The sequence below is a fragment of the Leptosomus discolor genome, chromosome 6 (assembly GCF_034619465.1).
Source record: "Leptosomus discolor isolate bLepDis1 chromosome 6, bLepDis1.hap2, whole genome shotgun sequence".
Lineage (NCBI taxonomy): Eukaryota > Metazoa > Chordata > Aves > Leptosomiformes > Leptosomidae > Leptosomus > Leptosomus discolor.
Genome location: NC_141396.1, coordinates 62,694,004 through 62,716,987, shown reverse-complemented (window position 1 = coordinate 62,716,987; position 22,984 = coordinate 62,694,004).

Here is a 22,984-nt window from a genome sequence, read left to right as displayed (position 1 = left end):
AGCTTCATATTTCCCAAGGATCATGTCCAGAAAAAGGTATTAGAATTTAGCATTGAGAAAAGGGCTACAGTTAGCATTTTGTCTTGAACTTGTTAATCAAATCAGCAGGGTCAAAAGTGAAAATGGAGTCACGACTGCCTCTGTGGTCTGCCAAGGTCAGACCCACCGGATCACACCATCATGATGAAGTCTGTAATACTGAAGCCAATCTACTGTGGAATAAAGGGAAATTTCAGTCTCTACCGTTGTCTCCCAGAGGCTCTTATTGCTATGACAATTCTTTAAAACTATTGAAACTTGGAGGAAAGGTGTGGGAGGGGAGGGGGGGAGGAAGGCTGGGTCTATGTCATTTAACCACAGCTCCAAGAATAGGCAATTTTGTTGTGCGGACGTGACAGATAAATGTTTAGTTTCTGAAAAAAAAAGAGAATGTTTGAAACAGGGCAACTTTAGAGCTTCAAAAAGTTTTATAAATGGGGCATTTAATTATTATTTAAATACTGAAGATCAAAAATATGCAGTCATAATTATGCAGTGGAATTAATTTCCCTTTGCGACACAGTGTGAAAGAGTGATCGTTTTGCTCATACCATGTATGAAATGAGCAGATGGATTTTAATTAAAGCTGTTTAAACATAGCGGAAAATGTAGAGCATTAACTCTTAAATTAAGTTAAACCTGCTTAAGCACTTGTATACCGGAGGTTTGCACCAGTGTTCTTGATTGATTTGCTTCCACTGGGATAAATTTTCTAGCTTGGCAGTAAGGCGATGGCACAGTTACTTGACCACAGTGCTAGCTTCAGTACTTCTTTCCTTTCCCCTTTCAACTGTCTTTGGGCTGCTTACTCCCTGCCAGAGCTATTTGTGGGCATAGCAGGGAACTGGGGCAGGGAGCTGATCCAGACTAGAAATAAACACTTTTCCCCCCCAGGAGAATCAGTTCCCCAGTCCACCTCACCATGTCTCCTAAGTGCTGCAGTGTAACAGAGAAGGCAGTCCCTGGTAGAGGAGCCGGGGCCAGTTTTAGGAGAGGGCAGGCGCCGCCGAAGCAAACCTGAAACGTGCCTTGCGGCTACCTAGGGAACATCAGGCGATGTTTTCAGACACGCGTCTTGGCATTTAAGTGCTGTATTTAAAACTTCTCTTAAGGGAGGGGAAAAATAAATGTTTCTGCACGCAGAAACAAGAAAACACAAACTTGTGCACGTGATCTGTATGAATGATTGAAATAGGCTGCTTAGCTTTTTTTTAACGGCAGCCTGTTACTGAAAAACTATAGATTTGAGCGGATTCTATTGCAAACTTACTGCCTTCACGTTTGGTATGGTTAAAGGTCTAATCAGTGATATTTGACTTGATTTCCCTATTTACAGGTAAAAAGGTTTCCTTTCTATCTGCTTGTTACTAAAAGTTGAGGCTGCAATTCAATGGTAGGGCTGTTAGTATATGTATATGTATACTATACATATAGTAACGTAACAAGAACTTTTTTATTCTGCCAGGTAGTCTACAAAAGTCCACGTTGATACATTTCACAAAATTTATATATCAGGCATTTCTACAATCACTCAGAGCTGAACAAAGTTTTCTATATTTTTTAATGGGGCCAACAGAAACTATGGGGGATGAGGGTTTTCTATTTCAGAGAAAAGTAGAATGGAAAGAAAAATCTCCAAAAAACCCAGGCAAAATACTCCAAACCAAAAATCAAACAAAACTCATGTTGAACATAAAATGAAAATGCTTTTTTTTTAAATAAAAAAAATTAACATGAACATAAACCAAAACTTTAGGTTTTCTTGTAAATGTAAGTAAGAAAAATTAAGACATTGTTCAGCTTTAACAGGCTTATTTGGGATTTTGAGGTGGTGACACCGTTCTCCTCTTGAAACAGATTTGAATGGTCATTTGATTGACTTGTCCATTGATTAACTGTTGTCTGATGTTCATCTTTGGTTGTGTATCATACCACAAAAATTATTAAAATGTTTAATTTAAATTTTAATAAAAATGATTTTTTAATAAAAAAGGTCAATAAAAATGTTATTTGAAGTATCTTCATGTATCTTATGAGTTCTACAGAAGCTGATTTTCAAATTTCTGGTATAGCCCATGAGATATCTTCCATATTGAATTGTTTACTGGCTTCTTTTGATTTCTATTATTTGGGCTTGACATCAATAGATAAATGCAATAAACACTAATTTCCAAAGCTTGCTGTCATCTGGAATCAGTTTAAAAGGCTCTGAAATTTTTCAGTTGAGGAGATTTTATTTCCTTTTTAAATGAAAGGTTGTCTCAGCCAACAGAACATTTGTTTCTAACGCAAAATATATCGATTATTTTTCCCAGCTGTACAGATACATGATTACTGTGTGGTCCAAAATGGCTCTCTCTTTTGCTTCTCATTTAATCAGTTGCTCATTAAGATGTTGCAGGATCTAAAAATGGTCCTTACATTCATCATCCAGTATTATCTGCTGGTCATACTCCATCAGTGCCTTACATCAGAGAAGGAAAGTAATTGACTTTCTACATTAATAATTTCAGGATATAGTATAACGAAAACAGTTGCAAAAAGCAATACTGGGCTGGAAGAAAATCGAGCGCACAAGCACGATCTATGAAGCTGCTGTTTACAGCACAGGACTCCAGGAAAGCTTCTGAGGGTCAAGGTGGGTAATAAGGTGATGTTATAGTACTGGAGAAAGGCAAAATTATTAGGTGTATAAATGAGGGTATTGCTTATTTCCTACATAAAGACATACTTCAGGATGGTAAGCAGTCAAATTGCCAGAGCAATTTGACAGATCAGTGATGAGGACTATTTTTTAAGTGTTTTTCAAGAAAGCTTTGGATCTGCTGGAAATAATCTAGAGATAAGCAGAGGGTTTGATGAGAGACCAGGAAACTTCAGCGTAAGGGGAAAGGTCAGAAGGAAAGTAAAGGTTTTGCCAGAAGAGAAGATGAAGGAAATACATGACAGGTCTTGAATTATAAAAAGACCTTTGGAAAGCAGACAGGAATAATTTTGCCCATGTCAGATAGCACAAAAAGACACTGGATAAAGCTGATAGAGGAAAATTGTGGATGGGATGTCAGGAAAATGGGAATTTCTGGCAGTAAAATTGGTAAAGCCTTTGATAAATCAAATTAATAGAATGTGAGGTCTCCATCTTTAGAGGGTTTTTGAAAAAATTGGACAAACATCCATGAGAGTGATGACTGAGACTGCCTTGGGCCTGGATTGGTTGACATCTTGAAGTCTCTTCAAGTTCTCGTCGCCTGTACTTTGATGGAGTTCCAGCAGCCCCGGGAGATTGATCCTTGAAGTGCACTACCAACAGAGTCATCTTCAGGGGTGGGCAAAGTGAATGGCCTTTGAAACAAATGAGAATTTGAGAGGAGAAAACAGACAGTTTATAAAAGTGTAATATTTCCTTTTCCATACCAGTCATTAATTTCCTGGTCAAATGGATTTAATGTTCTTCCCATTTTTTTCTAGAAAACAGAATGAAAGCTGCCACTACCTCCCGTGCCTTTGAGGTGAACTTCAGTATGAACTTCATTGTGCAAACCTTACAAACCACGTAAAATCATAAAACATCTTCACTGAAGAGAGGAATAAGAATAAGATATAAACATGATGCTACTCTTCTAAGTTAATGGAACAATTCCTGGCAAATAAAGGCCTAGTCAGGGGGAACAAGAATGTCAGTCATGCTCTTAGTAAGGAGCAAACCCATGTGTACTTGATACACAATAATCTGAAGAGCAGCATCCTGTCCTTAGCTGGAGCAGGTTTGCTGGCAGGACTTACGACCCTATGGGGGACCCATGCTGAATCAGTCTGTTCCTGAAGGTCTGCACCCCATGGAAGAGACCCATGTTGGAGCAGTTTGCAAAGAAATTCAGCCCCTGGGAATGACTTACATTGGAGAAGTTCATGGAGGACTGTCACCCACGGGAGGGACCCCACGCTGGAGCAGGAGAAGAGTGTGAGGAGTCCTCTTCCAGAGGATGAAGGAGAGTCAGAAAAGACATTTGATGAACAGATCGCAACCACCGTTTACCATCCCCCTGTGCCACTCTGTGTGAAGATATAAAGATTTTAAGAGCAAAGCTAAGGCCGGGAGGAAGGGGGGGGGGGGGGGGGGGGGGGGGGGGGCGGGAGGTGCTTTTAAGATTGGTTTTATTTCTCATTATCCTATTCTGATTTCATTGGTAATGAATAAGACTAATTTCCCCAAGCTAAGTCTGTTTTGCCCATGACAGTAATTGGTGAGTGATCTCCCTGTCCTTACTTTGACCCATAAGATTTTTTGTTATATTTTCTCTCCCCCGTCCAGCTGAGGAGGGGGAGTGATAGAGTGGTTTTGGTGGGCACCTGGTGTCCAGCCAGGGTCAACCCACCATGTGAACTTAAATGTCTACTTATAATATGCTGCTTCTTGGATAAATGGAAAGTGATTCACCTCCAGAAGAAGGGTCACATTTTGGGTTATTTCAGTGACATATTCTGTTTGTTCTGAAATCTTAATCTCTAGAGATTTCAAAATTATCAGTCATATTTATACAGTGCCTAGCAGAATGGGAGCCCAAACTGGAAGAAGAGCTAGTCCTGAGCATAGTCGAGTAATTAAGTCAGTGATACCCAAGCGGTGGTCATGATGTTGACCATGCAGTGTTAGCAGCAGCACAAGATCAGTTAAGTCCAATGTTCACTCTTGGTGGCCCATGGACCTCAGAGAAGCCTGTGCCTGTGGCTATTCTGCAGATGGTTTAACGCTGTAAAATGCTGGTCCAAAAAGTAGAGGTTCTGGTTGCATTGGTTACAGTAGTAATGAGAAAAGTAAGAAACATATTATTATTTTGATTACACAGTAGTAACTCAGTAATTACACAACGTAGTAATTCAGGAATGACTAAAGAGAAAAGGGAACCATAATTAACTACTCTATCTTGCAACATAGACCCTTATTTGAGGAAATGACATAATAATATGGAAGTAATCTCTCCTTACAAACCTAAATACTATAGAAATAGTTCTCAGCTCAGACATTTTGTTCACCTTAGGGAAGTACTGGCATAGTAACTTTTGAAGGAAAACAACAACAAATATATACATACGAAAGCATACATGAGTGTGTAAATGGGCTTATGATGATTGTGATACATTTTCAAGGTTTTTTCGAGAATAAATTGTGACTGACTGTTTTCCAACTAGCCATCAGATTCAATGTCTTTTCAGTACAGATCTGAAATGCCTTCAAGAAAGTTTAGGGTTTTATTTTAGTTTTGAAGGCTACATATTTAGAATCCTGAAACCATCTTCAGGACTTAGTAGAAAGACCAAAGATGAGGTTAACCCCATGAACAAAACCTCTGTTTTAGACTTTCCAGCCTCTTCAGAGTTCAGGTTATCTATGATCTAATTATTATACTGAGTTTGACTCTGACTAGCTCCAGCATTTAGCCAGGACTTTACACAGACTCAAGACTTTTCTCTGTGACAAATTCTTTTTTTTTCCTTCAAATTTTCTATTTTCCTACTCTTTAGCACTATTTTTAAAAAAGGAGAATTGGTCAATTTGTTCTTTTTGCTTACTCCACCAACCTTCTGGTACCTTCCAGGAGTATATATCTTCCTGGACTAAAGCCCAGAATAAGGAAAAAACCATCCATACTTGCAGCAGAGAAGAAAGGAGGAGACATCTGTCAAAATAGTGGTACTTGAAAACTAGCTCAAGAAATTTACCCACAGACAAGTTTTGAACCTTGAGTCTTTCTCAAAAATTGAACTATCACATTTAGGTCAATCTCCTCAAAAAGATGTCATCCCACACCTCTTTTCCTTACAAGGGAATATCAGCTTACTTAGTTCACTGGGGCACAAAGAGATTTTTGAGGTTTACTGAGACTACCACTAGATATATTCTCCACCTACCCCTTTATATATGCCATATTTTGATGGCTTTTAATGGTGGATAAACAGGAGGAAAACCAAAAAGTACCCGTTGTTTCATTACATATTCCCTCACAGACACAGGGCATAACAAAAAGACCAGAAAGCCAACCAAACAACAAAAAGCAGGTTTCTCTTGGATTATCCATAACTACAAATACTAGTTATGCAATACTCACTCTAACTACAATAACTGAGGTAACTAAGTATTCCAACCTTATCTAACACTATAGCAATAAGGATTTAGTTCTATGACAGATGGCTGTTTAACGACAAAGATCTGCACTGATAGTGATTCACATCCTCCCTTGGCAACCAACTCCACAGCCTAGTTTTTCTTGTGGTTATGAAGTTTTTCCTAATATTTGATCTGATTCCTCCCTGTTGTCTTGTAAACTCATTTCTTCTGCCCATAATGATGAGAAGGAATAACTGATTCTTGTCTCTTATGTAACATCTTTTTCAACTGGCCTCAATCATCAATCTCCCTTTCTCTCTGGAATCACACGCCCAGTTCTTTAAGGTTTCTCTTTGAGCCCTTACTTGCCCAGCTTTTTCATGCTAGCTGCTTTCTCTGAGGTCCCTCTGGTCCCTCCATCTTACTTAATAGCAAACTTACAGTGTTTGTAAGCATATTGTGACAAAAAGAAAATAGAATTTTAAAAATTCCTTTGAATGCCATGTAAAATCCAATGCCATGTCAAATGTTTCTCTTCCATTAAGACCTAATTGTGACCAACAGGGCAATGACACTTCATCCAAAGATGGGCCAAAGACAGTAAGAAACAACTAGGAGAATTTTACACATTATTTCAGAATGCAAACTGCAGCTAGAGCTCTGCCCAACAGACACAGAGCAGTTCATGCAAGGATTCAGGGTGTACTGCACATCAGTACTTTCATTCATGCAGAGTCACTGAACTTGAATCTGCAGTAGCTTTGATGTCTCAAAAAACTGTCAGAGAAACCTATGCTCAAAAAAAGGAAGCAAGATAGAGCCTCATTTTGTGGTTTTGTTGTTGGTGGTGGTTTTTTTTTTTTTCTTTTAATATCTTGTTCTCTGCAGTAGCTATGCCAGCAGGAACTTGGGATGTAGTTTAACTCCTCCAGGCAAGGTGTGGATGATGAGACCCTGTCTGGGAAGAATCAATCAGCTTTTATCCTCCACCCACAAGAATTCCTTTTATTTCATTCTCTAACACATCTGGGGTTTGTGGTCAACAGATCTGAAGATCAGCTGGCCATACCTGTAGCATCATGGCTGTCAGCTGACTTGAGCCTGCTGCTTTTCTGCAGCTCCCTGGTCCCTCCTGCTCACTGAAATGGCCAGTTTTTGTAGAACTATGTGATTTCATTGCCTAGAAAGATTTGACATTTTTGTTGTAAAGAAAGTGATTCTACCATTATTTTCTCCTTGCTGATTGAAAGCCTGCAGGAAGTTAAAACTGCGGGTATTATCTTGAATTTGTGGGTTTCTGAGCTCTGTTCCTCATAAAGACAAAAGGAAATGGTAGAGAATGACTGACCCATAGTACTGGGAATGCACAGTATGACCAAATGACCTCTGAAATAGCAAAAGTCATCAAACTTCCTGTTTGTTCTCTGATCAGAAAGGGGGAAGTGTAGTAATTTCCCTCTCTCATTCCCTTCTCGCTATGTCAGGATACCCACATGCTAACAAAACATCACTTCCATACCAGGGTGGGGGCAGAGACTTGTACAGGAAGAAATAAACTGCAAACAAAGCAGAGTTGTAAACTTATCAAAGGAGTCTCGTCCAAAGCAGGAAACCATTTTTAAATCTAGTCCACTTCAGGGAAGCTGACAGTGTAGGACATAGGGATGGCTGAACTTGTGGCAAGAGGGATTCTACTCTGGTATGTTCTTGGAGGATGAGTAAAGAGGCTCAAAAATTTCGTTTTTTATCTGTGTCTTGCATGACACATAGCAATGAGGTGCAGTAATCGGCATGAACACTCAGTAATTTAAGATTCAGCATTCATTGTGTAATAACAGTAAACAGCATTTTGAACGGCTGGCAGTTACAGTGAGATGTATTACTTTGCCCTGATGAGTGCAAAGAAACACATATTTCCCCCTTATGTGAACAGTAAAGAAAAAGCAGAAATCTGCCTTCCAGGCTGATTCACCATTTCTGCTAATGACACTGTTTAGATCTCATTTCCTGGGAAGTTCCAAATAGCGAAATCGTTCTTGACAACTTGTCCCTACACAAGAACTATGCGTAATTTTTACACCAAAGTGACTACATCATCTGAAGTTTGGATGAGGTTAGAGGGTGAAGCATCAAGAACAGCTTGACTTGTATGACGTGGGACGCTTGAATGTCTCAACTGGAATGAGCGTCCCCAGAACTGTAGACTTTGGTGTTGACAGCAGGCATCTCACCACGGTTATTAGATCACTGCTTGCTTCTGATCGCACATATTCACATGGTGTTACTGAAATTCTGAGTATCAGCAGAGAAAGAAGTTGTCTCTGGATGGTAAACTGTGCAATATAAATTTTGGAAAACTTCAGGATGAAGGGTTTGATTTTTGATTTTGGTGTTGGGTTGCTTCTCCCTCTTGCAATACACAATCAATTTTAACTTGGGGGGGAGTTGGGTTTGTCTTTTTTAAGGATATAATTTTTTTTCCTTGAATGTTACCATAATAGGCATTGGCCATACTACTTTATAAACCTTTTTTCCCACAGATTGTGTGACTGATATTGATTTTTTTTTTCAAATCTATTTCCCACTTGCTATAGAATAAAAAGGGGTTTTTAAAATTTTTTTCTCTCCTTTGGAATCTCATTCACCCAAAAAGAAAGCGAGGGTTGACCTTTCAGCTGCTGCCCTGACAAACTACACCTCTTGCTTTCACATCACTCCATTGACAGAAAAGGGCAGAATTATACTCTTAGGCCATATCACTGACCCTCAGGTCTATCATAAGGCATTTCTTACTCTTTGAGTGAGAATATGTCAGAATACCCCAGTCATAGTGTTTTGTGCATTCTTACTAATCAACTGGAGTCCAACGGTTTGCAAGCAGAAAATGTTCACAAATTTCAGCTGTCATACCAAGATCTAGTTCATGGGGTTAAAAGTTCTTGTGCTCATTGACTTCTGTGCAAGACCTGATCTGGCAGATGCATCACCAGCTATGAGTGCGAGGTAATTCACTCCTCGATGTGTTCATCTTGTTCACATTAACAGTAAATACATGGGCAATTTCTAGTTGTTGGGTGACAAATTTGCAGCCCTACCAGTTTCACAAGAGTGTATTTGGTTTTGTGCATAGACCTCTTACTACTGGATCTGTCTTCTAGGCGTTTGAAAAGGTGAGAAGTTCATTCCTCTTGATTCGGGGAAAAAGGCAGACTTGTGACCAAAGACGAGAGTTTGAGCAATAGTTCTCAAAAGGGTGAAGAGGAACAACTATGAAGGAAGAGAGCTGTTTCTACAACGTGGTTTATTGTAAACTATCGGTGAGATCAGAGCAACATGAGCATAGTTGTAAAAGGGCACAGGTGAGTTGACAACTGTATTTAAAATGAGCACCACAATAAAAGTAGTATCTTAATCTGCTCTAAAGCACTTGTAACATTATGAAAGTAAGACAGTTATTAAAAAAATCTTCAAAAGGCTTATAGAGGGAAGAGGTAGCTGTGTTATGAGAGAAAGTCAGGCATCTTAAATACTCAAATAGGTGATGTTCATTGGTGCTTATTTCTTTTCTATCCGTCCAGCTTGGACAAGGACATTAGAGTAACTGAGCTACATATTTTTTTCAAAGCAACATTATTCTTTTCTTCCTTGATAATAGCTCTCAAAAGGAGAGTTGATACAGTATTCAGCAAGTAAGTGGTCTTTTGCCTACAGCTACTACACAGAATACTTATTGAGGAATGAAAAAGAAAAAAACATACACAGGATATCTGAATTTTTCTGAAAAAGGAGTTCTGCACCATGTGGAGAGGAAAGAAGAGATCTCTGATCAAATGGGACACCGGAGTATCCTTTTAATGAGTTACACATCATATTGTATGATGTAGATCTTGCTGAGGCATTGCCCTGATCTTTACAATACCTTTTTAAAATATTAAAAACACCTTCAGAACTACTGTGCCACAAGGACGATGTTTAAACTCTCAAAACCAAAGAGACTGATATTAAGCTAAAATACTGTCTATAACTTCATCCTGTGTAATAATGTCAATAAAATAATGGCAATAAACATGATCGGAAAAGTATACCTGAGAGTATTTGTAAGTCAGTAAGTAATTAAACTTCACAGCACCTTCGTGAGTTAATAAAAAGTTACTTTTGCTTTTTTGTTATTAAAATATTTAAAGAGAGCTTGCTGCTAGTGTCATAATCGCTGCATACATTCAGGCAATTAATTTCCACACACATCTCTCTACTTCAGCATAGAGTCAACTCCAAGTCAGAGGGAGGGAAACTGAGGCAATGACACATCTCAGGCAAGATTTTCAGAAATATGAGTGAATTAGGAGCAGAAGTACCCAGAAAAGAATGTTGAGAGTTGAGTTCCTAATTCAGCCCAATGTCTTTGAAAATCTCACCGCAGGGGAAGAAAAAACAAACTTGGGTGTTGGTCTTCTACATCTGTATTTAGGTGCATGTTACAGTTTGACACTAGAGTAATCTGAGGTTCTGCAAACATTGTCTTTTTTTTTTTTTTTTTTTTTTTTTTTTTTTTTTACCAGCTCTTACTTGAACATTGCTTCATTTTTCTTCAGGATAGCAAATATTGCCTAACATGATTTGTCCAAGACCAGAAATGGAATTGGTGGCTGGGCCAGAGGCAAAATCCAGGGCCCTTCCTCTGGTCTCCTTTTCTAGACATTAGCTCATGTTATTCGACAACTACGTGCTGTAACTTCATTGGTAACACAGGCTGTGCTAAGCTTTAATTTGGGATGACTTGGCTTCTGTTGTGGTTAAATCGAACTCTTATCATAACCCAAATACAAGTTCTCGTGTGTTTTCCCAGAACACAACAATATTGGCTTAACACCAAGCTGGCACTCTGCACCCTACACCTTGGCTGGGAAATGGTATCTGTAGATACATACACACACAAACACTCCTATATACACACGCACACACACCCTCACACATACACATCCGCACACTATTTCAAGCAGTAAGACGTGACAGTCACAGAGGACACCAGAAAATCTCCAGAAGACATATGGAAGCTACAAATTTTTTTGAGATGTTAAAAACACCTTGATCAAGTTTGAAACACCAGTCCCCGCTCTGGGTGGCTGTGAGGCAACTGAAGCCTTTGAGAGACCAGCATTAAGTGAGTCCATAGGAGAGAGTTGCTCCATATCTTCAAATAAAATTTTAAAAATCATTATTTTACCTTTTATTTTACCACAAACCTGGTGGTACTCCTTCCTTCCCCAGCTCCTTTCTTTGGTGGCTCTATTTATTAAAGGCAGGCAGCCCCACTTTCCAACTTTTTTCAGGCAGGGGTGGAGAAAACACATTGGGCATCCCACCCATCTGAATATCCTGGCAAGTTATTTGAGTCTCACTGTCTCCTTATTCTGCTTCTTTGCAGGACCTATTTTTATTTAAAGAACAGAACCCTTCAAACTGGTTAGTAACAAGCTGTGTCTCCGGATGCCAAAGGGACAACACAGAGCCATTTTGTAAAGAAGTACATTGGCTGTCCTCCCTACTCAGAAGGAAAAGGGGCCTAACTGAGAAATGCACTTGGATGGCGCTGAAAGCGATTTGTCAAGTCATCAAAGGGTCTCTGCACCTCGGCGGAGCCAGCCTTGGGAGAGGGAGGCGGGAAGTCTCCATCCCAAGACTGTCTCTGTCACACTGGGAGATTAAGGATCAGCCTTTGCCCTTGGTAAAAGTCAGGGAAGGGAGGGACGACTCCTGGGAGAAACCTCACTGTGTCCAACACGCTCAGGCCAACGTCATGGCAATTTGCTTTGGCAAGCCCTACTGATCTTAGCCCTAGTATCTTCAGGCTGCTTTTTGATTGTCTTCAAAGGGCATTTCTCCTCTGCTGAATCACAGTGTGTTTTGTTCATCCCTGTTTCCCAGACAATAAAAAGGATGCTTTGCAAGAAGCACCCAAAGGAACTAAATGTAATAAATCCCCATGATGCAGGAGAGCAATTGTCTCACGGGGCTCTGACACACAGCAGCTGTGAAGTCTGAATACAATGCACTTTCCACTACAGTAAGCCTTTGCTTGGCAAAGCTTTTCCGTCAAATGACTTATCTGTGTGGGCAGCAATACTGCCCCGTTGGTCTCATTCTTCCAGCCTCCCTCTCCCACCTCAACCATTGTCAACCTTCCCGTCACAACTGCAACCCAGTCTAGCAGTCGTCATTTCTTTTGGCCCCATTTCAGACAAAGACTGTTTTTAAACTATCTGACTAATCTGTACCAGGTTCACAGAGCCATTAAATTACTTAATTCAAGGAGAAAGCTTTTGTAGATTACATTTGCTGGAGTAAATACTGGTTTTAGATATCCTGCCCCACTTTTAGCTCAGATGAGGAGGTGTGTTCCCCAGTGACATAATGCCAGCAAGCAACAGGCTGAGTAATGTATCTACTGTACGGCATGCCTTTCTGCTGCTTACAGATTGCATTGGTAACGATGTGCAAAAGGCTCACAGTCCTGCCCTGACAGATTTGGGATATGGTTTTCTCTTCGTGCTTGTTCAACACAAATGTTCTGCAGACCTCCGTCATCAAAAGGATCACTTGCATGTCCTTCAGCACTACAATTTCATTGAACTCACTGGACAAGATGTGAGCTTTGACTTCAGGTAGTTAAGCTTGTGCTACTGCCCCATTTGTTTATCAGCCTAATTTTCATAGGCACTTCAATTTCTTGTGAGACGGCTGGATAAAAGCAAGAAATGAAACAGGGTATCCAGAGATTTTCAGCCAGCTGTGCGGCAGCTAATAACTTCTACAGTGTGCTATGGAAATGCCCTAGACAAAAATTAGGAAGGAAAACCAGCTATATGAAATGCTTTAGGGCATCTTTTTCAAACCTGATATATTTAAGGAAATTGCTTTCTTCTGTGGCAAAAGCAAATATAAAGAAAATCAAGATAAAGAGTATAATAGAAACAAAAGAAAGGCTCTATCATTTATGGTCCCAGTCAATGTTGTGCATCTGGGACTGCTACTGTATTTTTTAGCAGGGAAATTGAGACGAGGCTGATCCAGGATAAATAAATGCATAGCACAATCAAAAAAATGTCTACAGCAAAGCAGAACCCAGACAGCAGATACATGTATTCACATGTATCGTGTGTTCTCTTTAATACTTTAGGAACCAACAGATGAACTTCATAAATTTAAGCTTTTGATTGCCTCCTAAGTGGTTTGTCTGTCCACTTTCCTCCTCTTAGTCATCACTCCCGCTTGTCTCCCCTGGATTTTGTACCTTTAGTAACCAGATAGCACTTAGAAGCCAAATTTTTATTATATTTTACAGGAGGAAGGGAGTAGAGGGAATTTTTCTTACTGAAATATCCATATTATAGCACACAGTTATACCATGGTCTCAAGAAAACCACAAGGGAGAAGATAAGGTGAAACGGCTGGACTCAATGTTCCTAAAGGTATTTTTCTAACCTAAACGTATCTGTGATTCTATGAAAGCATCTTCCATTTATATGGTAATAACCAGTGTTCCTCAAAGGACAGCACATATAGTTTGTATCAAAGCATAAATTAGCCTAACAGGCCCAGAGTGGATTTAAGACAAATATTTGCACTGCCTTACACAGCAGTTAGTCCTAGATGCTTCTCTTTCACATCTCAAAATAATCCAAATTTAGACTCTGTCTTTTCCATCTACTGCTTGTCTCCCCTGTTGAGTCCAGCCTTTCATTCCCCATGACTCTTCAGGCCCTGGTATTACTTCTTGTATGGCTTGTGGAGGCGATTAGTGAGAACTTGGAGCTGGGAACTTGGAGGTACATTATATTCAGCAAACAAAGAAACATTGGAAAAAAGATCTTTGGAGAAGGGCAAAAAAAATTCTGTATGTCTCTCAAAGTCAGGTAGTTCACCAACTTCCTAGAAATCATTATGTTAACCAGGCTGCTCCATGGAGGCTGGCAGTATTTCAGGCTAAGTCTCTTGAAGTGCTAATCATCCTTATCTCTCCTTTTGGTTTCAACTCCAATGTTCGACTCCTAATTTTCCCTGCTCACAAATGTCTCCTTTCAGCAGTCCAGGTTTAAATCCAGCTCTATGCTCAAGTCCTTTGCTATGTAGGAATATGCTGGAATTAGTGATGATCTGAGATTTGATTTTTTCATTTTGATTGAGGTCAAAAAAAGAGGAGCAAAAACTAGAAGAACTTTAATTTCAGAAAGGTGTTTCATGCAGGATGGAGTAAGTCCAGAGCATAGAGAGTGTGCAAGGAAGATACTATGTCCTGAAATACAGGAGGTGCCAGAAGCCCTGTGAGAATGGTGGGTGCTGAGCAGCCCAGTTCCTGTTTGCATAGTGCACTGGTGGATGAAGAACTTCTCCTCTGAAAGTCAATAAGACAAGGTGCTGCAGAGCTGGGAGAACAAATTCCTATTAAGGGAGGAACAAAGTGTGAAATACATCATCATCAGGGCCAGAGGCTAAGCAAAAATGGGACAGGTCCAACAGCATATTTCGGTATGAAGCAGAGGAAAGGCAAATCATATTGGTGTAAATGTTAACAAAGAAGATCTCAAATAAAAAAGAATGGAAATATTATAGGGTGTGGGAAAAAGAAGAGACGCAAAAGGGATGCAGCGTTTTGACAAGAGGTGTTCTTCGTAGTGCAGCAAACAGTCCCATCTCCAGTCTGCTTGGCTGAAGGGAACAAAGCAGAACAACATTTCTAAACGTGTCTGAAAAGAATCAGAGAACAGTTCCTGTAGTGGCTCATTTTTCAGTCTCCAGTCGAAACACATCACAGACTGTTTGTTCCCACAGTGCACGGCTGACCTTAAAATCTTTCATGAGTTTTTGCTAACTGCATCCCAGCTGGTTGCAACGTTCCAGCCATCTGCTTCTATTTTTAAAACCCTAGGTTGCAGTCAGTTTTCTTTAGCTACCACTCCGCTGGGGATTGCCTTAAACAGAACTACACAAAGCAGCAAGGTCCCCTGTTAGCATCCCCGGGATCCTGAGAGATTGAAATGCAGCAGAAAATGAGACAGGACTGATCCTGTGCAGATGAAGATGTTTAATGGAAGATACATTCCTATGAATTCTCAACTCTGGAGGGGCTGGAAGGCTTCATGCTTCAATGCATAGCCACCAGGCAGCAGTTAGGCCAACTGAGTGAACTACCAGCCAAATTTGGGTAAGGAAGATGTAGAAATAATGGAACTTTTGTGTCACCTTCAAAGAAAGATTTCTTGGCTTTAGGTGGGAGTTGAAGACAATAGACATGGTCAGAGAAAGATGACTATTCAGAAAGTTCACTTGCTCTCCTGTTAGAAACATTACTTTATGTACCCAAGTTCAAGGTTTCTCCTATAGCCTAGCAGCCCACACGTTGCCCTTCCTTCTTACAACTCCATTAGGGCAAGTTTTGGATCCAAATTTTCCCAAGGAATATTTGTCTCATGAAAGACTGAGATCTTGAAAGTATTCACAGAACAGTCAAACTGCTTCCACCAAAGTAAGGGACAGATCAATCAGACAGCTATGTACTAAAATATGATTCTATGATTCTAAAATGTTAGTGTTCTCCTGGATTTCTATTAAAGTACGTGAAAATAATTTCTGTCTAAAGCTAGATGTGATTGGGAGGCAGTTGACACTTTTGAATATAAACCCTTCTTTCTCACCAGACATGCTTTCTGGACAAGGCTACATTGAATGTCTTCTCTGATGCTTGACAAAGAATTATATTTTATTTTTGATAATTTATATGTTTGCCTTTTAGATGTTAAACTGAGCTATAAGTTCGAATCTAGAGCATAAAGATCAATGTCAAGTATTGCAAATGCTTTTATTTTTGTTGAAAATTTTATGGGGTTTTTTAATAACTTATTTAAAACCACAGGTCCTCTCTTGCTGTTCTGTTTGCATATGTATGTATAGGCACATACAAAGGAGACAGGTTTCTATTAGACCCGATCAAGGCTTCATAAATATTGTCAAAGAAGTTTCCAGTTATTCAGCTAACCCTAATTTTGTCATCTGAATAGTTCTTCGTGTTTCACTAACAGAATTCAGTGCACCTGCATTGACTTTAATGGGCGCTTATCTCGCATCTGGACTCCCACCTTGCCAACACCTAAATTCAAATGGCTTGGCTTGCGAGTCAAAACACATCTTCTCTGAAATAACAGAACTAAACTGCATCTCAATATTATTAAAAATAATAATCTGATTCAAAACATTTGCAGAATACAGTATGAAAAGATGTTTCCCTCCTGCATAAAAGCACACGAACTAAAAAGCCAAACCCAAAACAAAACAGTAAAATGGATCTGTCCAAATCATGCCTATGAATATAATACCAACTGCAGCCTGAGTCTTCATGAAAACTCACCCAAGAACTGTGTTATATCTTCCCTGGGATAACAGGAGTTGGAAAAGCATGTTCTACACAGACTCATTAGTAATTTTATGTAACTCTGGCCTATATACATGCTTTTCTGTATGTAAGACTACATGCACAAAACTTTATACACCTACACATACACATTTTTTACTGAGTCACATGAAAGTCATACACTAGTCTGAGAATCTAGCTTGGCACAGTGCGCCTACCACAACAGAGTGTGTGATCCCACTGTTTTCCATACCTCAGCTATCACTAAATCCCATACTTTGCCAATTAATTAAATCTGCAGACCTTGCAGCTCTTCCATTTCTATTCCAGATTCTTTATGCATGCAAAATGTTAAGTGAATTTACTAAGCAAGCTTGTAGGACTAGTCACCATTTAAACCTTTTACACTGATTTATATTTGGAAAAAAATGCATGCTGGTGGAACCCTATGGTTTTTCTGAGGCTATTATTAAAATTTAACAATTATTTCAATGTTTGAATGGGTTCAGGAAACAGCTATTATTTATGAAGAAGCCAAAGTCAAGGCTTCTTAACAATATTGGACAAAACTTACTAGTCGGACAAACAATCCTTTAAGGAAAGAAAGAGGTTATTGTTCATACAGTGAAAACTGTAGCATAATAATTAACCACTCTGAATGTTTTGACAAAGGGTCAGATGCAACAGAAGCACAAAGTGCTTGAAAAGTCGTGTGGAGTCCTCATGTGACAAGCCAAAGTACTCGAAAGAGGAACTAAACAGAATTTGAACATATAAATCTGAAATACCTCAGTCACTTAAATGTCTACAGAGAGCCCACATTGTCTTTAAGGTCCCTCAAAGCTTAAAGTTCAAGTTCTGAACAGATCCACAGCTTCGCTCCTGCCAAAGCTAAGCCAAGACTCAGAAATTTCTCTAAGTTCACTGAAAATAGACATTCCCAGATTGCTCTTGAGCAATATCAAGGGGACCAAAACTCTTACCAAAGGCGTCATTCACCTTGTTTGGTTTTAGCTTTCTAAAAAGCTCATTTCTGTGTACCCACAGGACAGAGATAGGTGACAGCTGAAAGTAAGTAATTCCAGGCTAAAAATGTCACCAAGACATATGCAGTTATCTCAGGATATGTTTGTACTGGTGCACAAGGCCCAAGAGCAAGTAGTATGATATGATTTGCAGCAATACAGCTAAAATTTCCTACTCCCAGATAAGGCGGCTTTGTCCAAACCGTGTGTTTGGAACAACCTAGGCTCATCCTACCTTCTGACTACACTGTACAGAACAGAGCCAAGTTGTGCCTGTCAGCAATGAAGAATCTGGGCAGTGGCAGGACAGTGCTAGAAAGCATGCATTGATCTCAGTTTGTTAGTGTAGATTTTGTCTAAAAGAGCACATGTAGACCTCGAGGAGGAAGGGAGCATCTGGGGCAGTTCTGAGCTGGCTAAAGACACGCTGGTGATGGGCAGAGTTTCAGGGAATGGCTGGGTCTAGAAAGATGCTTGTGAAGAAGGTGGTCCCAACCTGAGTTGTGGCACATCCTGTTGAGCTAGCGAAGGAGAAGAGAAGGACCCAATTCAGGGCTGTGAATGCCACACCCAGAGTAATGTGTTTTGGGTTTTTTGTTTTGTTTTAAAGAATAGCTTAGATAAAGTTTATCTTCCAAGTACAATGCACTATGATCATCTTTGGCTGACACCCCCAGCAGCATATGGCAAGAGTTTTCTTGACAATCACAAGAGCAGGTGATTTCTTAATTTTTTTTTCAGTAGTGAAGTTCAAATTTTCCATTCCTTCAAGTCTTTTACCTACAAGCCATGTAGTTAGAAATGTGAACCTAGATTCATAAAGCATTTTCTCTGCATCCAATAGACAAAGGCTAATGCAGAGAGATGTAAACCCGCCAGCCTCAGCAATGACAAGAATGAAAACAAAATTTACTCTAGAGCCAAAATACCCACCTGTGGCAAATAAACCTCAGTCTGTCAGTTCATGTTTCCTTCATCAATAATCTATACAAAGAAAGGCTCATTGAAATACACTTTGAAGACTAACAGAAATGGGCTAACATGGATTAGCAAGGAATAAGACCTACAAAAAAGAGAGTCTCACTGCTTAATGCACACTTCTGGCAGGACTTTCTGGGCTTCTCCACCAGCAGCAGATGGGTTAGTGCTGCTTGGAGATAAAAGTAGTATGTCAAATTGGCACCTCATAGATCTTACTGGCTCTCAAAGATCGAAATAAGTGTTTGAGATTCACTCCCATGCCTGGCTACTGACCAGACAGTGTTGACATCGGATCTCTTATAGCACATGAAAGTGCTAGTGTCCACTCCCTAGTACCACAAAAAACATTTTATGCTACCATGACAACCCAAAACACTGTAAAGCCAGATAGGAATATCATTTAGCTCTTGTTTCACTCCTTGAACAATGCTAAAAGATTTTTGAGTAGATCAGATCTGGCTCCAAGACAGAAAATACAGTCACAGTACAAGTGACCTCTCTTCCCACACAGCAATGATAGGATATAAAATCACGCAGGCCCATCGTTTCCCCCTCTCTCCTTTGATTTACACTAGATTCTTCTTGATTAAGTAGTAATGTGACATGGTGAAACAAAATTTTGGAGATCCCCAAGGGAAGCCAAGTATGTGCTGCAGCTTGTCATTTTTATAGTCACATCTGTCTTTTGGATAGACTGCTACCTGCAAGCGCTCCACTTACTTTTCAGGAAAAAAAAAAAAAAGAAAAAAAAAAGTATGACTGTTTCCAGCAATTGCACTTAACAGCCACTTTTTGCCAAGAGCTGCTGTTCGGCTCCCATGCTTCCAGGGAACATTGTTTTGCTTGTTTTCAATGGCAAAAAAAAAAAAAAAAAAAAAAAAAAAAATTAATAGACGGTCCCTCCAGGTTTTTGTCTAGGAGTAAGGATACACCCTTTAGAAAAGGGAACAAACCACAAACTAAAGGGAGAAGCGATTAAATGGATTAACTGTTAGCAGTCCTTCTCAGGACCTTGAAAATTAACTGTAAAGGAAAAGAAGAGAAAGGTGAAAGAAATTTCTAGAAATTCTACAAAAATGGAAAAATAGTACCACTACGTTGACCATTTTCCACAAGCTTCTTAATTCCTACTCTAGGACAAGAATAGAAACAAAACAGAGGAAATGGCACAATGAGGGCAATTCATGGCAAATTTTAGAGCGTGACAAATGAGGAAGTTCAGGAAACCATGAAAAGGGGAGTGTATTGAGTTTCTGGGGTTCTTTTTAATCAAAATCTATAAATCTTATAACACAATGATTGAAAAAGTTGAAGACCTTTCGTTCAAGCAGGCATGGCTCAAGGGCATTAGGGTATATAGTTCAACCAAGGTGAAAGGAGAATGACTCCTTTTGGATGTTAATAAACTCCACGAATCAGCTGCCTTTCATGCGATGTGCCACTTCCCTCCATCCGTTCCTGTGTTTATTTCCAAATTCTTCAGCATACAGTAACCTATTACAGTGTTACAGGCAATAGGTCTGATGTCCACGTCTGAAGACCATTAACTCTGAGGTAGCTAACTGGTTCTTCAATCGCTGTTAACTGCCCATCTCTCCCTGGAGGATTAGACAGGGTGTAGAAGAGCAGGAATGGCCATGGGTGGGCATCTATGGTTACATGGAAGTGGTCAGGAGCACAGCTCCCAAGAAAGTTTTACTCAGAAGCAAAGACATACAGAAACAAATAACAGATCTTGTGGTAAGCTGCTTTTTATTTGGTGATAAATGGTTAGGGTTGAATTTTGCTTTCCCAAAATAAATAACGATTACTGTGGATTCAGCGAGAATAGGATTTCACTGAGACGGTTTAACTGAAGTCCAACTGCTGTCAAATCAGAATTTAGTGTGTTAACTCCCTTTATAGATGTGAACTTGCTAGGTGTGTCCAACAGCACAAAGGAATCTTAAAGTCAACAGGAATTGTGCCTTCTCAGGAACATATGTGGCATACAATTTCAAAAACCTAAAGTGATGTGATCTCACAGATGGCTACTGTCTAATTATCAATGAGCAACAGAGGTTGGATCTCACAGTCCAGCTTCGGAAAGTCTATAAAAAGATGCATTTGTCCCCAGAAGGAATCCTGGGCTGAGTAATTTCTGTAATGTCAGACAACTTATGTACAAAAAATATGGTCATTTCAAGGACATCAGGCTTGAGTAAAATGAAACCCAGAACCATTCTTGGCACAGATGTTTACTAGTGCTCAGGCTTCAACTGAATCATAACAGCCATATTCTTAATATAATTTTATTGTGTGACTCTTGGCACGTCCAAACTTCAGCTGGGTAAGGGGAGAGAAAACATTGAAATACTATGAGAAACACTTTAATAGTATTATTGTGTTATTTTAACATTTAAAAACATTAAGTGGTGAATTGTGACTGGTACAGCTGGTGGATATCGAAAGACAATGGAAGCTTCCTGGCTTATTGGTTGTCATTATGTTATGTTTCAATCGCCTTTCTTTCCTTGCACGTGTTAAAACTCCATGTAGAGTAGAGCAATATGAAATCTAAAATTAAATTGCCACAGTTACAATGGGGAGGCAGAGCATGTACTTACTTCCAAAGATAGATGACTAAAGTTAGGACCTATATCTCCTTAGATTGTCTATAGAATCAATGGAGCTGCAGGGGTTTCTCCAGGGACAAATTCAAAGCACCTTGCTCAGTAAGTTGTCTTATGCGGGTGCATGCAAAACCAGATGGTACTTTGTCAGCTGTCTAAACCACAGAGTGAGTACATCTGCACTGGTGGTGCTATCTATCCCTGAGATGACAACTGGCCCTCAGACAGAACAAAGTGGATCATCTTTGTATTGTTCAACCTTGCCCAGGAAAAGTTTGGGAGAACGTTATTTGGGATGGCCCATACAGGCACTGACAACTTTGTTTCTGTACCTGGGAATATCCCCCTTGTGCTTTTTCATTCACTAGCGTCTGCATAGCCAATCTCTGTGGGTGATCGGTGTGTCATGGGCTACCTGACAGGGTGGCTACTGAGACCATGGCATGTGGTCACTAGCTATCTATGAAAGCATCTACCCTTTATCATCTTTCCCTGTTAGAATGGGTGATAAACACAGAGGTTTGTCCCCAGGAATCACCAGGGCACAGACATGATCTGTTTGTCCATAGGTCAGGAACTATTAGAGCATACACCATGGGAGCTGTTTTAAACAACTCTGTTCCAGGCTTCCTCTTGATGTCAGGGAGATTTAATTGAGTTTCTGGGTGATCACATGTTAGTGGGTTTCGATATTAGCTGCTTCATGCTTTTAATTCCTTTGCTGGGTATCTTCCAAATATTTTAGTGAGATGATGACAACTTTTAAGTGTGCTTGTCTAGGACAAAGCAAAAGCATTTGTGCCAGGAGTGGGGGGACCATTAGCTGCTACGGCCTTGCATTGTTTAGAAACTGCTGTTCTCAGTTCAGGAGCTAAGTACCACAAAAGCACTTTAAACGTAGCATTAAGCTTTTCCTTCTTTAAGGGAGGGGTTTAAGCCTGGAATTCTTTTGAAATATGTTTTCTCTTCATTTCCAAGAGCTATACTGTAAGTTTTTTAAAAATTATCACTGTGAATTAGTACACCAACAAATCTCACTTCATTTACTTTGACCTGTTTTTTATTTCTTCACTAGTGAAATAGTTATTGTACATATTTCATCTGATTTTTTTATTATTGTGGTGATCATAAGCAGCAGTTAGAACACCTAACATGATGTGGTCCTATTACACATCAAATGGAAAGGTCGTATCGCCAAAGTTTTGGACTTTGAAGCGTAGAAAATAGGCCGAGATATTGCTCTTCATGGGGTGTAGACTAAGGAACAAATTGTGAATCTTACATTTTCTCCATCACTATATGTGTTAAGTTACCTCAAGCTTGTCAAAAGAAACTATCTACTGTGGGTGAGTTCTGCAACTGTTCTGGCTCACAGATTCTGCAAGGCAAAAAAAAGGGTTAATTTTGGGCCGATGGATGCACTAGAATGCCAGTAAATAAAGTTGAAAAAAGAATCTGGAAAGTGGGCACAAGGTTGTGGTATCCTGCTTCATTCCTATTCCAATTTAAATAGAGCTTCCTTCCAGGTAAAGGCCTGCTTTGCCTGCCATACAAAGAAAAAGCTTCCTTTCCCCAAAGGCTAGTATCACATCAAAGGAGCAGTCAAGAGTGGAAAAGCAGAAGCTGTCTTAGTCTGACAGGCTGGCACCTGAAGAATGCTGTAGAAAATTAAATTGCATTGCGTTGGAAGGCAAATTGAAAATCAAGAATCGTGACCATTTTTTGTGTTAGCACAACCGATTTTGTTTATTTTTAAACACCACCCCAAAATCCAATCATGCTGTAGGTACATAGACAATACACAGGATAGCACACC